The sequence below is a fragment of the Psittacula echo genome (assembly GCF_963264785.1).
Source record: "Psittacula echo genome assembly, chromosome: 4".
NCBI lineage: Eukaryota > Metazoa > Chordata > Aves > Psittaciformes > Psittacidae > Psittacula > Psittacula echo.
In genome coordinates this window covers 12,976,130-12,992,068 of record NC_137738.1, presented here as the reverse complement: position 1 = coordinate 12,992,068, position 15,939 = coordinate 12,976,130, and positions in this window count along the sequence as shown.

The following is a 15,939-nucleotide window of genomic DNA, read 5'->3' as shown; positions in this document are numbered from 1 at the left end:
AATGACTTAACAGTGATGCTGCAGGCCTGAATTAAGTGCCACCAAAACGTTTCACATGTTAGAATGAGAAGTGAGTTTTGGAGAGGTACAGACCATGAATGTGATAAATTGGCAAGGAACTCTGGAGGCAGTGTGCTAAGCAGTGCCAGAGCTGGTGATTTCACAGCAACTCCAACGTGTCCTCATGCATTGCTGCTGTTGTACATGGCACTGTGCTGGAAGATCCTGCACATGCAGTGTGTCACCCATCCTCTGAGGCCAACAGTACCAAGACAACATGCAAGACTCCAAGCCCTGCTAGCTATTATCCAGAAGTTGTAACCAGGGTCTGCACAGAGTCCAGACCACCAAGCCAGTCCATAGAGACAAGGCAGCTCCAAGGTCAAGCTAGAAAGTTGAGTCCAGGGGTCAGGATCTGGCCCCAAATCAACAAGGCACTTGATCAGGCAGGACCAAGGGCAACAGCAGGCTACGGAAGTACTCCCAAACAAAGGCAGCTGAGGGCCTCCAGCTCAGCTCAGGGGTAGGGAACTGACCTGCAGCCAACCGACTTGGAGAGGGGGAAGGTCAGGGCCAAGAAGGCCCTCGAAGGAGGCAGGCAATCCAGAGACATCTGGATATAGGACAGCGTTCCTGTTCGTGAGGCAGCATTCACAGAACAGAATCATAGAATCATTCAGGTTGGAAAAAGACATTTAAGATCATCAAGTCCAACTGTAAACCTACCACTGCCAAGTCCACACTAAGCCATGCCCCTAAAAGCTTATTTGCCCCAACGGAAGATTGCTCTTTTCCTTTAATTTTGACATGGTGAGGTCCTTCTCAGGTCTTGTTTCTATGCTTTTCAGCTTCTTCCTTACTTCACAGGGCTATTTCTGATACTCTAATAATAGATCACGCTGTAATTCTCATGACTAACACATAATTCTTGATGCACTCCAGATCCTACCTCTGCTTGTCTGGAGTTCAATCTTGACTGTCTAGCAATTGCTGGAAATGAAACTCAGACAGAAACTAAGCAATGCTTGACTGAGCAGAGAATTTATGATTCAATTCTCTGCCATTACATACGGCTCAATTATCTCCTGCCTCTTTCAGAGATCTGGATATGCACAATGATAGATATTACCAAGACCACACAAGAAACAGAGTGTCTGAATCCAATGCTCTTCCTTTGGATTCCCATTTAACTCCTGCATGACAGTCCCAGTTGGCTGATGTCCCCGGATAATGTTGCCTTGGTTAAAGACCCACCCTAGTACCACTCCACAGAGAATTTGAATCTAAACGTTTCTACTGCATATTAGTCTGATGCCTCAGTTTGTCCATTTGAATAGTATTTTGAAAACAAGCTGGTTTACTGCATCATGATCAGGAGGTTTGAGAAGAAAGAGCTCCACTGCTTTCTCTAGCCAGGAATAAGTGGGATTTGGATAGTCCAGCATTTACGCAATGATGGAAAAGAAAGGGCAAGTAGAGGACTGCATCACAATGGTATGTGTTTTATAAGGTTACACATATTATATAAAATCTGACTATCCATTTACAGACAATGTATAATATGACATATTGATACATATATAAAACCTGTATTGATTCCTCCCTCTCCAGCCCTCTTGTTTATGTAAAGATTTCACAGGGACATCTGTATTTTCGGAAAGTGCTTTAAGGCATTTCTTGTAAATATGCTGGAAATATGGAAATTGATTGACTGACCTCATTGTGAGGCTACTGTCAATAAAACACATTGGCAAGTTATCAAGAGACATAAACCAACACCATCTATGCCCTTTCCCCAAGAGGCAGAGGCACTTTCCCTGACTTGTGATAGCTCATTTGCAAGTCTCAAGGTCACAGGGGCTAAATCTCCATCACCCAATACCACCTATCCTTGATGTGTCTTCCTGATTGCTGTTTAACCAGCAGTGATGGAACCTTGTGATCAGAATATGGAAGCTTATTAGCAAAAGCATGTCTCGTGTGTACCGAGGCTGCACAAAAATCAGGTTTGTTCCCACTGCTTTAGAAGTGGCCCCTTCCTGTTTTGACACTGACAGGAGTCTGCTCAGCACCACGCAACATCAGGTTCTGCATCACAGGGACAAAGCTGCAACCCCTCTGGTGCCCACATCCCATTCCTAGGCTAGATGAAAGCTTGAGTCCTATCTTCCAGCAGCCTTCGAAGGAAGCAGGACTCCAAAGTCAGGGAACTATTCCCTGACCTTTGCTCCTAGGCAAAGGTGTTATGTTCTTTTTCTATCATTCCGTTGTCCAGCGTGATGGCAGTCTGATATTGCAATGGCAAGCAATGCCTGCTGGTTCACGATCCCATCTCAAAATCGTTAGCAGTTAAGACTAATGAAACCATCTGATCATTTAAGCTAGCTTGTAAACTATTACAGTTCCTTCAGATTCAGATATTTATTATTCTGCTAAACCCACTAATCTGTATGCACTGGTATATATTGGTATATATACTGGTATATATATATATATATAGCCTGTCTTGTTATGGAGACATCCAGAGATGAGAATCCACCACTGCCATTAACAGTTTTCCCAGTGACTGATCAACACAGACCAGTAAAAACATCTTTTAACTTTTAGTTCAAATGGCCTCAGCTCTCAGTCAGCAGTTTCTGCTATAGGGTTTTTCCTACTAAATTCAATATCCATTTAGATTCAGTAACTGCTGTATTGCCCGTGTATTGGGTATTCCATCATAACCAAGGAACCTCTAGATATTATTTTTTGATAAATGAAGTGTGATGAATTCGTCAAAGTCTTTTTGGACAATATTTCCTCCAAACACAAGGATCATTTCCTACGCTTTTTTCTGACCATCTTTTTCAGCACATTTTCTTTAAAGGAGATCAACACAACCAGACTGTTTCACCGTTCTGCCCAGTATTATCAACTAATGCTGCCAGGACAAGGAAAACCTCAATCCATCCCAGTTTGATGCCAGTGAGAGATGCTCAGAGCCTAAAGAGGGATCATGGGTCGCCAAGAGAGCACCTGAAAAGCAGCACAAAGGAATTCCTGCCCCTCCAGCCAGTAAGTGGGCTTCATCAGGGGCCCTACTTCAATGCCTCTATGCAAACATACATAGCATGGGGAATAAACAAGAGGAGTTAGAGACACGGGCACACCTGCATGGCTACGACCTTACTGGCATAATGAATACATGGTTCTCTATGACTAGAGTGTTGGAATGGAGGGATACAGGCTTTTCAGGAAGGACAGGCAGGGTTGGTGAGGAAGGGGTGCCACTCTCTATGTCAGTGATGCCTGTGTGGATGAACAAGGAGCTCCTGGACAAACTCATACCCAAAAAGGAGGCCTACGGAGAGTGAGAACAAGGATTGGTAGCCTGGGAGGAATATAGAGAAATTTTCTGAGAAGCCAGGGATCAGGTTAGGAAAGCTAAAGCTCTGATAGAATTAAATCTGGCCAGGGACATCAAGGGCAACAAGAAAAGCTTCTACAGGTACATGGGTGATAAAAGGAAGACTAGGGAAAATGTGAGCTCCCTCTGGAAGGAAATGGGAGACCTGGTCACCTGGGACATGGGGAAGACTGAGGTACTCAATGGCTTTTTTGTCTCAGACTTCACCAGCAAGTGCTCCAGCCACACTGCCCAAGTCACAGAAGGCAAACACAGGGACTGGGAGAACGAAGAACCACCTGCTGTAGAAGATCAGGCTCAGGATCATCTAAGGAACCTCAAGGTGCACAAGTCCATGGGACCTGACAAGATGCATCCATGTGTCCTGAAGGAACTGGCAGATGTAGTTGTCAAGCCATTATCGATCATAGTTGAGAAGCTGTGGCACTCTGGTGACGTTCCTGCTGACTGGAAAGGGGGAAAGATAGCCCCCATTTTTAAAATGGGAAAAATGGAAGACCCCTACATCCTTTTAAGGGTTGCTACTTTCTACGATATCATTATTCATTCTATAAGGCTTGCTTGTATTTCTCCATGTTCATTACTTTGGAAATGGCTGTAAGTACACTTACTTTGTTTGGGGCACACTGAGAAAGCAATTCACACTGCTCAGCATAGCTGAAAAATCCTTAGCATAATTTACCAGTGCTAGTCAGAGGAAAAAAAAAGAAGTGTTGAACTGGAATTTTCCTTGGAGTTTCCCTAACCCAAATGTTTTGGGAAAACAGTTCATTTTCAACAAAATTGTAATAGAAACCAGGCACAAAATTGGAGAAATGGGAGCCACAGGTCTTCCAGGGGTCTTCACCCTCGTCTTCCTGCATGGGAAATACAAGAAGTTATGAATTTAATTCCAAATCGGAGCATTCCAACTCCATCGACCTACAACAAAACTCCAATTGGAAGTCCAAGTCCTCTGCAAGAGAGGATCGCCTTTCTCCAGAGCTCCAGCACTTGCCCCTCTACCAATCCTTGTGTCATCTGCAGCTTCTCATTACCAAACTGGAAAAGCCATTGTTTATATGGAGAGTAACATAAGGAACATCTCTAACGTCTTTTTAATCTGTTCTGAATGTAGTTTAGCAGCTGGAGACAAGGAGCTGAGCCAACCCAAGGAGCTCAGCCAACTCTGTGGACCATCAGTGAGTGATGATTCTTGTTTCCAGAGAGGGAAATCCTACACTATTTGTCTCTGTTTACTTCTTCTGGTTGTGCCTCCTCATTAACACTCCTCAAAGTGGTGCCAGTTAGCTTGCCTTGTATTTCAGTATACGCAGTATGACAACGCCTAGGGTTACGTTCTCCACCAGAATAAATCAGTATATTGTTCAGTGATGCTTTGTGTTAACTTTACCAGTATCTTGAGATTCAGGGAAGAAAACGGACAGCAGCTATCTTTTTCTTTTCAAATAAAAGACTATTCAGAATGGTTCCACATTCTCCTAGTTTGAACACAGATGCTAATCAGCATGCATTTTGACATGCATAACCATACCACATAGGGGGTGAAATAAGGATCAGACAATAAGGCCATGAATAACTCATCCCTCATAACAGTGGAGGTGTAATCTGTGAGGCAGAAAAACTGATTTTGTGATTTGTTTATAGTAGGCATTTTAGAAGTCTTTTTGTCTCCTGATTCCATCTTTCCTCTTTTACCACTTGATCAGAAACACCCTGGAGCAGAAAACTTAATCTGCTAAGAAATCCTGGTAAGAAACCCTCCCCTATTCTCTTTAGATTAACATGAGCAGGACTTGTTAGCTGGTAGTTGTTCAGGATGTGAGAGCCCAGAGTTAGTTGGGGCAGGCAGTAAGGCTGCCAATGTGCAAAGTAATCCTTCTTCTCCAAATGAAGATGAGGCTTGGGATAACTATGGCTAAGCCAAAGATTTCTGACAGACCTCCTATGTATAAGGGCATCGCTGGTTGCTCTCAGCCAGGGAAGGGTAACAGGACTCCCAGGGTTCCCTGAGAATCCCATTCCAATTATCAGCTTTCAGAACTTCTGGTGGTCTTTCACTACACATTTATCCACATGTGCACAGTGGGGCCTCTAGCACATTCATGGATCTCATGCACCCTCTGGTCCTCATTGCACAGATCATTACAAAGGTAATCCAAAATCGAGCAAAGTCAAAGGGAGCCTAAAAGGGTCCTTCCAATCAGGCCTGAATAAAGAAGACTAAAGAAACAAACATACACGAATTACAAAAAGGACGCTACCATTTCTAGTCCCTGTTGATTTAACAAGTATGTAGAAAGGCTGTGTCTGTGCACACAGCATAACCTACTCCTTGAATTCCAAAGAGTCTTTAACACAGCCCAAGTCACAGCTGAGTCTCTACTCTGCTTTAAACTTGAGTTACACACCTCAACTCTGCCCCTCTGGGAACACTGAACCACTGCTTACACCCCAGGTCCCCGAGGAGCAGCCAGCACCCAAGTCCTGAGCAAATGCTTCCTTGTATTTGTTGTTTGTTCACGTAAAACCTTGTCCTGGATGACAAACTGCACCCCTCTGCTCCCCTAAACACCTGAGTCAGCCTTTTAAGCAGTGTTGCTTCCAGAGGCTACCCAAAGCTCTGCACTCAAGTGAAGTGCTGCAGCCCCCTGGGATGGCTTATGGACCCTCTCTGTAAAGGAGGGAAGAGCCTCAGGAATGCGTGTAGGAGGTGGGGATGTGGCAGAAGGATGACAAATATTTGTAAGCAGTTTCATTCATCACGCAGGAGATACGCAACAGCAGGAGCTATGCCAGTTCCCTCTTCACAGGTGCTTGCAAATAACACTTGCCTCACCCCTTGTCACCTCCCAGACCAAAGCCACTAGCCTACTCCTTCACACCAGCTGAATCCATGCACCAATAATGCTGCCACCTCTCATATGTTCCAAGACTTTGTTATTTTAAAATACTTAAAGCTTAATCTCTTCTATTTTCCCTTGAAAGACCAGCAGGAGGACTTGTCAGCAACTTAATGTGGGAGAAAAGTGAATTGTTAACACCAATACCACTCGCTGTGAGGCTACACTTAACTTGAATAAGATGCAAGCTCTGAATGCAAATACGTGGCTCTGGCTTCTGCGCCAGAGAGCTCAAGACCAGCCACTCATGCTGTGACTGTGCGGAATGATGTCTTTATTGTCCCAGGTACCTGAGGCTTGCTTCAAAGCCAAGAAACCAGGTCCTAAAAAGCCAAGGTCCTAAAGGGATCAATAGACTCAATAGCTTTAACCCAACTGTTGGGAAGGTACAGGGGGTGGGAACGTGAACAGCAGCCAGCTCTTGCTCTCCCTAAACAGCCTCTCTTATTGCTGCTGTCAGGAACCAAATGCTGGACTAGATGGTCCCTTCAAGGCACAGCTCCTGTGTCCTTTGGCTTGAAGAAAGGAAGACAACTCCTACCCACCAGCAGTGCCCTCAGTGTGGCTTCCCTGCACTAGCGAATGTGTGCCTGCGCACTAGCAAAGGCTCCAAGCTTGCACGTCAGCACAGACCACGTAACAGTTGAGACCGTAAAGTGCTGTCCATCTTATGGTACCAAAGAGTGCATCCTCAGCTTGGGCAGCACCAGATTTCACCCAGAGAACAGCCTGGAGCAGAAGGTCACCATATCTCAAGCACATCACAAGCAAACACTGGGAAGCTGCTCCTGGTCCCTAGAAGGCCAGCCTGACACCACCTTCATGTCAGTGCTTCCACCCAGTGCCCAGCACACTTCTGACATGTGTGAAATGACACCAGTGCAAACCAGGCTGCTTTTCTACATGCAAGTTGTGAGCAAGGAGAAAGGTTCCCCTGGGGCTGGTGCAAATACTTCTGCAGGATAAAATAAGACCTTTTTCTTAACTCAAACATCCCCCAAATCTAAACCCACTCCCTTTTAAAACCTGTTGTCCCGATCTGCAGTACTGTGTCTGAAATGGTATTAGCCTAAGTTGGGAGAGGAAATCTCCAAAACGATTTCTACCATTATTGCTCAGAAATTCATGAAGTAGAAATGAAAGATTCTGGAGTTATAACACATGCCACATACTTCCTAGGGTCTATCGATTTATACCATTAGAAACTCACTTTGCTTTGACCTCTGAGCTGCATTTGCATTTATTGCCCAATACCTGTGAGGCAGCACCATGCATTAGGTGTCAGGTATTCATTGGAGCAAATAGGAGAAACAAAGTCACCCGATGGCAGTATGGCAGCTGTGTGGTATGAAAAGAACCATGCTCGACTCAAAGGAAGAACAAGATATGGGTTAAGGTGGGGAGTGAAAGGAAGAAACAAAGATCTATGACACTTAAGAAGAACAGTCTGAAGAATGGGAGCACTTTGCTTGGAGCTCTTGCAAACGAGCTGCAACACAGTCCTGGCACAAACACTGGGAAAGCATTAGTTAAGAATATCCGTAGATATTTACTCTCCATCAACATTTTAAAGACAGGATTTGCAAGTCACTGAAATACAGTCAACACAGCCAAACCGTACAATTCCTACAGGCCTGCTTATAGTTACTGAATAGTCAAACTAACTTGCTGTATGATCCACGAAATCATAAAAAGCCAAAAGTCAGATAAACCCCAAAATAAGCCCGAGCTCTTCAGTTCAACATGCAACTTTACACCATTACTTTTAACTAGGGCAGCATTGCCATGAAAACGTGCTTGGCTGTCTTCAAGAGCAGTCACAACGCGTCAGGCTTTCACGGGAGTAATGGTTAAGGAAGCACAAGCACTGTCTGGTTCCCGCATCCCCCAAATTGGCTCAGGAGCTATCCTTTCCCCTCACCTCCCTGTAACATAAAAAGGATGAGGTTTTGTTTGTCTGTTTTGAGAGAAGTCCTTACACAAGACTTGCTTCAGGGACACAGCTGCCCCCAGGATACCTCTTATCCTGTAAGAAACTCAGCAGGAGGACCGGAGAGTCTTTGGATCACCTTAGGATGCGTGTTTTCACAGGTACCTTCACAAACCCAAGGAAATGTGCCAGATTACAGCCTCTGCACTCACCATGTTTTCAACTTCTTTTTTTATGCAGACTATAAACTGTTTTAAACTGCTTTTAAAACAGGCAACTTTGCTTGGAAAGGTGACAGAGAGCGAGATAAAGGAGATGAGCTCTCTCTTATCACCACTGCCTTGAGGAGGGGTGTGGGTTTTCCTCACTACCATACCCTGCCACCCATGTGAGCCATGCTGGCAGCCCCACTGGCAGCATGGCTGTGATGGCCATGGGGACCATGGGTGAATCAGGCAACAGGGCCAGCTATGCAGGGCAAGGAAAATGCTGTGTCAAAAGGAGCCTTCAGGTCTTGCTGGCTGAGCCACAACTGGTTTCAACAGTGCTGCCCCTACAGAGGTCCCAGGCACTTTACAAGCACACCGACTGTCCTTCCAAGGCCACCGGTCCAGGAACAGAGCGGTGGCTCCATGATCCCTTCTCCTGCCTGGCTGGGCAGGACTGGCTGCACCCCTTGGATGAGTGGCCCCAAAGCTCCCTTTGAAGCCACCTTCTGCAACTACAACCCCATCAGCATGGAAATTCTTAAGCACCTTCTTCAGCCTCGGAGTATCTACTTCATTCTTCCTCTGGGATGAAAGAAAAGGCTTGAAGAGAGAGCCTGGAAGAGGAGTAGTACGGGGAACACATCAGTGACTTTAGCAGTCTTTAAGCTTAAGACTGCCTGCTTAATGCAAAGGCCCAGCATATGAGCAAAAATGTAAGTTACACTCATAGACAGGGTGGTTGCCCAACCCTGCCAACATCAATGTACTTCTTTTTATGTCCTTCTTATTAAAATATGTAAATGCTCAGCTTAAGAACAAGAACCTCTTAACAGTTGTGCCATTCGTGAGACACTTCAGTAAGTTCTTCAGCTTTCAAGCCTTAACTGTAGCACCAAAGATGCAGAGCGGCCACAACCACTATAAATACAGCACATCTCACTTACTACGGCTGTGATCACAAGCTAAAGAGAGCCTGCAGCGTGGGAAGATGGTCATTTGAATTTGTGAAGCCCTTCTGGGGTGCCTAAATGTAGTGCTAATTTTGTCTCCTAGCTTTTTTCCCTGCAGTAATGTCAAAGTCCTCCATCCATCCACCCACAACACTCCAGGAGGATTTATGGCCAGTCCAGAGGGATTCCCAGGAAATCAAGGACAATCTGGAGCTAGTCTTTAACGCTGAATGACAAACTGGGACCAATGTGAGAGATGAGAGGTCACCACATCACTTATCACACCACCATCCTTACATGCTTTCTCACTGTGGCTTTGTCAGACTTCATGTATTCACTTAAGTGTTCCCAATGGACAGAAATGAGTCACAGCAGAGCTTTTGGCATGGCCATACAAAAGACAATAAAGAAAGGAGGGAGTGTAATTTTTATGACAAAAGAGGTATTTTTGTTTGGGGTTGTTTTTTATGTTTTCCCAGTGTTGTAGAAGGTTGTTTCATTTTTAACAGCAACATATCCCATGTACAATCCCCAACATAAACATCTACCCAGCAAAGCATCAACTCCTGTGAGGGCAGTAGGGGAATCACCATCCCTGGAAATGTTCACAAACCGTGTAGATGAGGCCTTCAGTGCCATGAGTCAGTGGTGGCCTTGGCAGTGCTGGGGTAATGGTTGGACTTGATGATCTTAAAGGTCTTTTCTAACCTAGTTGATTCTATGATTCGAGCACAGATTTTGGCAGGTTTATAGCACCCAAGAGCTGTGGTACAGTGGACACTGACAGTCTTTGCACACAAGAGGGACTTTTCTTCCTTTTATTTGAATTTTGTTTGCTTGGTTTTTACATGGCCTGTTACTTGGTTCTGCTAAAGCATCAGCACTGTTACAGAGTCAGTACTTTAGGCCAGAGCCCACTCCTGGCTTTTCACACAGCTCAGTTTTTCTTTCACTGGAGTTTACATATGTGAAATGCAAGTTGTAACTTAGAGAAGTGGGGGTGTCCACCCCTTTCTCCCTCTGCATGGCTGTTCTCTCTCATCTTTTCATCTGGGTTTAGGCCTGTTTTGCGTAAGAATGGTTTTGCTTATACCAGACTCAAAAATTCATAAAGATACTTCTTTGACTGGTGAAAAATAAGTAGGGAATGGCCCTGTGCTGTGCCATAGCTCAATGGCACCAAAGCTGAGCTTGGAAACCAGAATGGACATACAAGTTCTGACACATTGCAAAGCCTCTTGTGGGGATCATGGGCTTAAAAACCCATCTCCCTTCTAGTTCATCTGGGAAACTCAGCATTAAGGGCTGGGGACTCCGCTGGACCCCACAGGCTGGTTGCCTTTGCTTTGTCACCACAAACTAAACCCAACCATTTGTTGGCTGGGTTGAGAAGAGGCTGAGGCCAAACAATTCCATGGTCCTCAGGGCCTTGGCAATCTTTGTTACAAGTCACTGAGCATCAAGCATTCTTCAGCATCCACTAATGTGTTAGATGGCTCCTGAAGCAGAAAGAGCACATGTGCTCCCTGCTCCACATCTCTTGGACAGCAGAAGAAATGCATGGAAGGACTGTATGAAAATGGGTTATGGCAACGACAGAATACGAGCATTTAGCCGTACGCCTGGAGTTGTTCAACAGAACCCGTTATGCGGTCTGCATGTTCATAAGCTGTGATGAATAATGATAGTTAAATGGAAGTATACAGCAAAAGAAAGCACATGAAAAACCACAATTGCCATGAAAGAAATGCACTACCACTAAATACGATTATTCATATCATATATCAGGGCCCAGGAATCTGTCACCTGAAATGCACGCCCTCTCCCACCCTCCCATCCACTACTTATCTTTGAAAGCTTTTTCTTTGTGCCTGATTAATACCACAGAGGTTTGGGAAGAAAGCTTTCTGAAAAAACATACCCAAACTTCTTCTGCATGAGAGACAAAGCATGAAAAATGCACATTAATAATAGAAAACTCTTTCTCTTAGAAGAGAGGGACAGGTTGCATCTGCCTCTGGCTTGCTGTTGGGTGCTCGCTAAAGAAGTAGAGGCAAGAGCAGGCTGTAAGTCACCTACTCTCTGGTAATTCTGGCCCACTGTGGGGTCCTCAGGGGCAGAATTTAGCAGCCCCAAGCTGTGACCAGAGCTCATGTGTGACATTCATCAGCAAGTCATTACATGTGCACAGAGCAGCAGACTGACCAGTGCCAGCCTGCCCCTGCAGAGGAGACCACACAGCCTAGATGAAGGACTTAGGATGAAGCTCTTTTCTTCTCCCATTACTGATGGCGTTAGAAGGACCAGAACATGATGCAGAGAAGCAAGCAATTTCATCCTAACATCAGCTTATTTAATACATCAAGTATAAGCAAATGAGAGGATCCTGCCCAGCCAGTCTTGCTTAGAAAACTCTTTAAAAGCTCATTTCTGTGCTGTCTCAGTGCCTTCTTTGCCTGCCAAAAGCAAAGTCTAACTTCCCCAGTTTGGCCATTGCTTCACACATGATGTCATTTTTCAAGTGCTCCGCAGTGTGCTACAGCATTTGGACTATTCAGCCTGGGTTCAGTGTTTACCACCAACATCACAACCTGCAGAGAACATCGTCTCAAAGCATTAGGTGTCCCATCAGCACCACAGCACAAAGGCAAAACATCATGTGGCAGGGTAGGAGCTGTGCCAGAAGCCCCATCCCAGCACCACCTGCTGAGCTCCCTGATCATATCACATCCCAAAACAAGGAAAAATACCCATGACATTGCTCCTGCACACCATCAGGAGACAGACAACCCTGCTTCCCCATGTGCCCACAAGCAAAATCCCATGGCTATGGGTGCTCACAATTTGGAGGGCCTTGGGAAAGAGCTCTACCTCTGTTGAGGACACAGCAGGAACTCAGCCCAAGACTGGGGTGACCCTTATGTTTTGCTTTGAATAGCTGAGTTAGAACAGACTTCCACATGCCCACAAGGGAGCTAGGTGCACAGAGACTTCACAGGGGTGAGGGGTGCTACCTTCCTTCATGCATGGTGCCACCTGGCTTTGTAAGACACGAGGGTTTTGCCATTGTACCCCATGTGCACGCAGGTAACAGTGTGATCTTTTTCTCCTACCCTCCCCACTGGCTGACTTCAACCAGGTTTGACAGAAAGCAGATACCTTTGGCAGGGCTGTGTTCCTGCGTGGTTTGTGGAAAGAGGTGTCAGGATAGAGAAGCATGACCCGAGAGCTACACCTGCAGAGGGCAAGGCTAAGTGGGCAATGAGTTAACATAGGCTCTCTGACACCAGATCGCACCACCAGATTTACACCAGCATAAGCTTAAGGTCTTTCAGTGTTCAAGGCCACGCTGGACAGGTCCTTGGGCAACATGATCTAGTGTGAGGTGTCCCTGCCCATGGCAGAGGTTGGAACTGCATGATCTTAAAGCCCTTTCCAACCCAAACCACTCTAATTTTATGATTCTATTGTTTAGCAAGGCTAAACAATGAGAAAAATAACCTCAGCATGTTGTCCTTTTGCGAGAGAGCCAGAAAGCAAGCCCTGGTTTGCTTAGCACATACTGATCTGTTAAAGGAGTACCACGGTGGGCATCCCAGTTAAGTCACTCCGATTTCCTCACTGAGTTGGTGGCACATCACAGAAATCTCCAATCACACAGCGTGAAGCTGATCCAGGGGGTAACTGCACTGAGGTAAGTGCCTGCAGGTTAGGGCTAAGAGAGAACAGCAGGATTTGGCCTTCTGACTCCTGACACTCCTCCTCTGTCATTTACCACTGTGACTTAAGTACAGCAGTGCACTAATTGTAAGAGAAGATTGGCATGGTTGGATACTCTGAGAAACATTCAGGTCTCATTTACTCAGTCAGGCGCCCTTCTGAATACTGCTCGTTTACTCACAGCATTTGTCTGTCATTTTAAAAGGCAACGCTTTCTAATGCCCTTTAAAACATGCAGCGAGGCAGCAGCCTTGTTATACTTCCTTCATACGCAAATTCAGCCTCTGTGCAAACCCTACGATATTCATATGCAGTCAAACTGAAGGCAGAGAGCTCACACGTGGGTCAATGGCACTGACTCTTACCTGAGCAGTTTTGGGGTAAATTCCTCTATTTGGTTTTTTAGTATTGCATTGACACATCCTCAGCTGCTGAACCAATGAACTGACATTTTGGAAAGGGACCCACCATCTGTCACAGCCACAAGGCCTGACCTGCATGCTGTCAGCTCCCCACACAGTGACAACTTTTGAAGTACAAGCCACTAAGGCATCTCCATCACCTGCCAGGTGCCTGGACAGCAAATAACCATGGAAAAATAACCTGGAATTCCCTGGGACTCAGAGGACAGCTGCCACAGATCTGCCATGAGACACCAGGAAGCTCTGCTCATCCCATCATCTCTGAAACGCAGGGATGTAATGTTGGCTCATCTTTGCCTGAAGAGCATCATTCCCTGACCACACAGTTGGCCAGCAGCAAGCCCAGTGGGTAACACAGGCTTGACACGCATCCCTTAGGGCAGCTCTATCCCAAACCAGCACTTAAGAACAACAAGCCCATCAGTATTAACCAAACCCTGGTCATTTCAATGCAGTTATCACTTTGAAAGCTACACAGCAAGCAAATTAAACAAGCTTATTACACAACTCCAGCCAGAGTCAAACACTGCCAACACACATCAATGAAGACAACAGCAGGATTTGCCCTTGGCTTGGTTTTTGCAAGACAGGCATTGTGCTCTTGATTTATTCTTCTGTGATAACGGGTATCAAATGCTGTGCAGGTGTCAAGTCTGGAGGGAAAAAAAAAAAAAAAAATCACTATTCTTCAAAGGTCAGGTAATCCATTGCTCTTTGGGCCCACAGGGAAAAGGCAGCATCAGTGCAGCCTTGCTCTCCGATGCTTATTCAGCCATATGCTATGTTAACAGGGACCTTGGTATTGTGTGGCTAGTACACAGAGGTATTTTATGTTCACAGCCACATTGTTAGTGTATCAACTGACATTTACCTCTGTTCTCTTCCTCTCCTTTATTGTGATTCATGCCCCATGCTAATTAAACAGCACATGACAAATGCACCGTTATTAACAGCAGCTGGAGAGCTAGTAAATCTTGCAGCAGCTTGAACAGAGGAACCACACAGTTTGATGGCATCCTTTGGGTACTGAAACAGGGCTGATGAAGAATGGCTGCACTGAGGCAAGGCATAAACACCTCTTCCCAAGCACCCATAAAGCAGTCTCAGACCCTAAGTGTTGAAAGACAGTGTGCTATAGTGATATCAAACCTCATCTAGCTGCTTGTGATGTGCCAGACCTGTTAGACAAGGGTAGCCTGGATGAAGCTGTTTCCCCTTCAACCAGGCTGTGGTCATGGAGACCCTCTTTTCATGCTGGGTACTGTACTTGGCACCAGCATCCTGCTCTACATCTACCTCTCTTAGCCCCAAGGCACTAACAACACACCTTCATTTCTAGCCTCAGCCTAACATCCTCCCATCCTCCTCAGCTTTCGCCTCCAGCTCTAGGGCACCGTGGTGCAATGAAGTGGCTTGCACTGAAATACACGACAGGAAGATAAGAGCAAATTATCAGCATCGTAGGACCCAGCAAAAGAAACCAAAGTGACACCCGATACACTAACACAGTTTAAATGGCAGCCAAGAGTTAAAACTCATGTGCATATGCTGTAAAGTTATTCCTTCCAGAGGGCAATTGCTCAACAGACTTTCAGAATCCTGTATAGTTATTGCTTTTTTTCCTGTGCATCTTCTTTTTGTCTCTATAAAAAAATATATTGTTGTCAGACAACACAAAAATGAGGAAGGCATAATGATTTGTGATGATTTGGTGGAAGAACTCTTTAAGAATAAGAAGTAGCTGATGCACTTTTACAGCAAAAGCCTGCATTTTTCATCACTGTTGTCACGGGTTTATTTATACAGAGCAATTCATGTAGAAAACCTCCCCCCAGCACTGGGCAATCCAGGGCACAGCCATGCTGAAAGTCACAGCCCATAACTGCAAAATAAGCTCAGACAAAAATAAAAGGAAAAAAGGAATAAATAGGTTTGACTGAAAGACCTTCAGGGATTTTACATTCTTAAAGGCCCTGGGAACAGAGGATGCTCCTGAAGCTCAGGTGCTTGCACAGCATGTGGCGGTGACCCAGCATGTGAAGGGTGTCTCTGGCAAAGGAGCTTAAAGCTTGGAGAAGCAGAAAGATCTTGACTTGTTTAACTAGAAGCTACAGATTTTGGGTTTGCTACTGACAAACACACAGTATAAAAGCACTCGCATTAGATTTAGGGAATTGTTTCATGAGTCAGGCAAGCACAAGAGGAACAAGCTCTTCATTTCAGTCTGCCTTAAATGACTCTTGGTTCATGTGCACATTCTGGCACTCAGACCATTTGCAGAGGCTTCCTTCCAGTGTCATTTCCTCTCTATGAATACCTACATCGGCCATTTCCCTGTTTACTGTTTGCATGAGCTTCAAACACCAACCTGGTTTCTCAGCACAGATGGAGAGAGC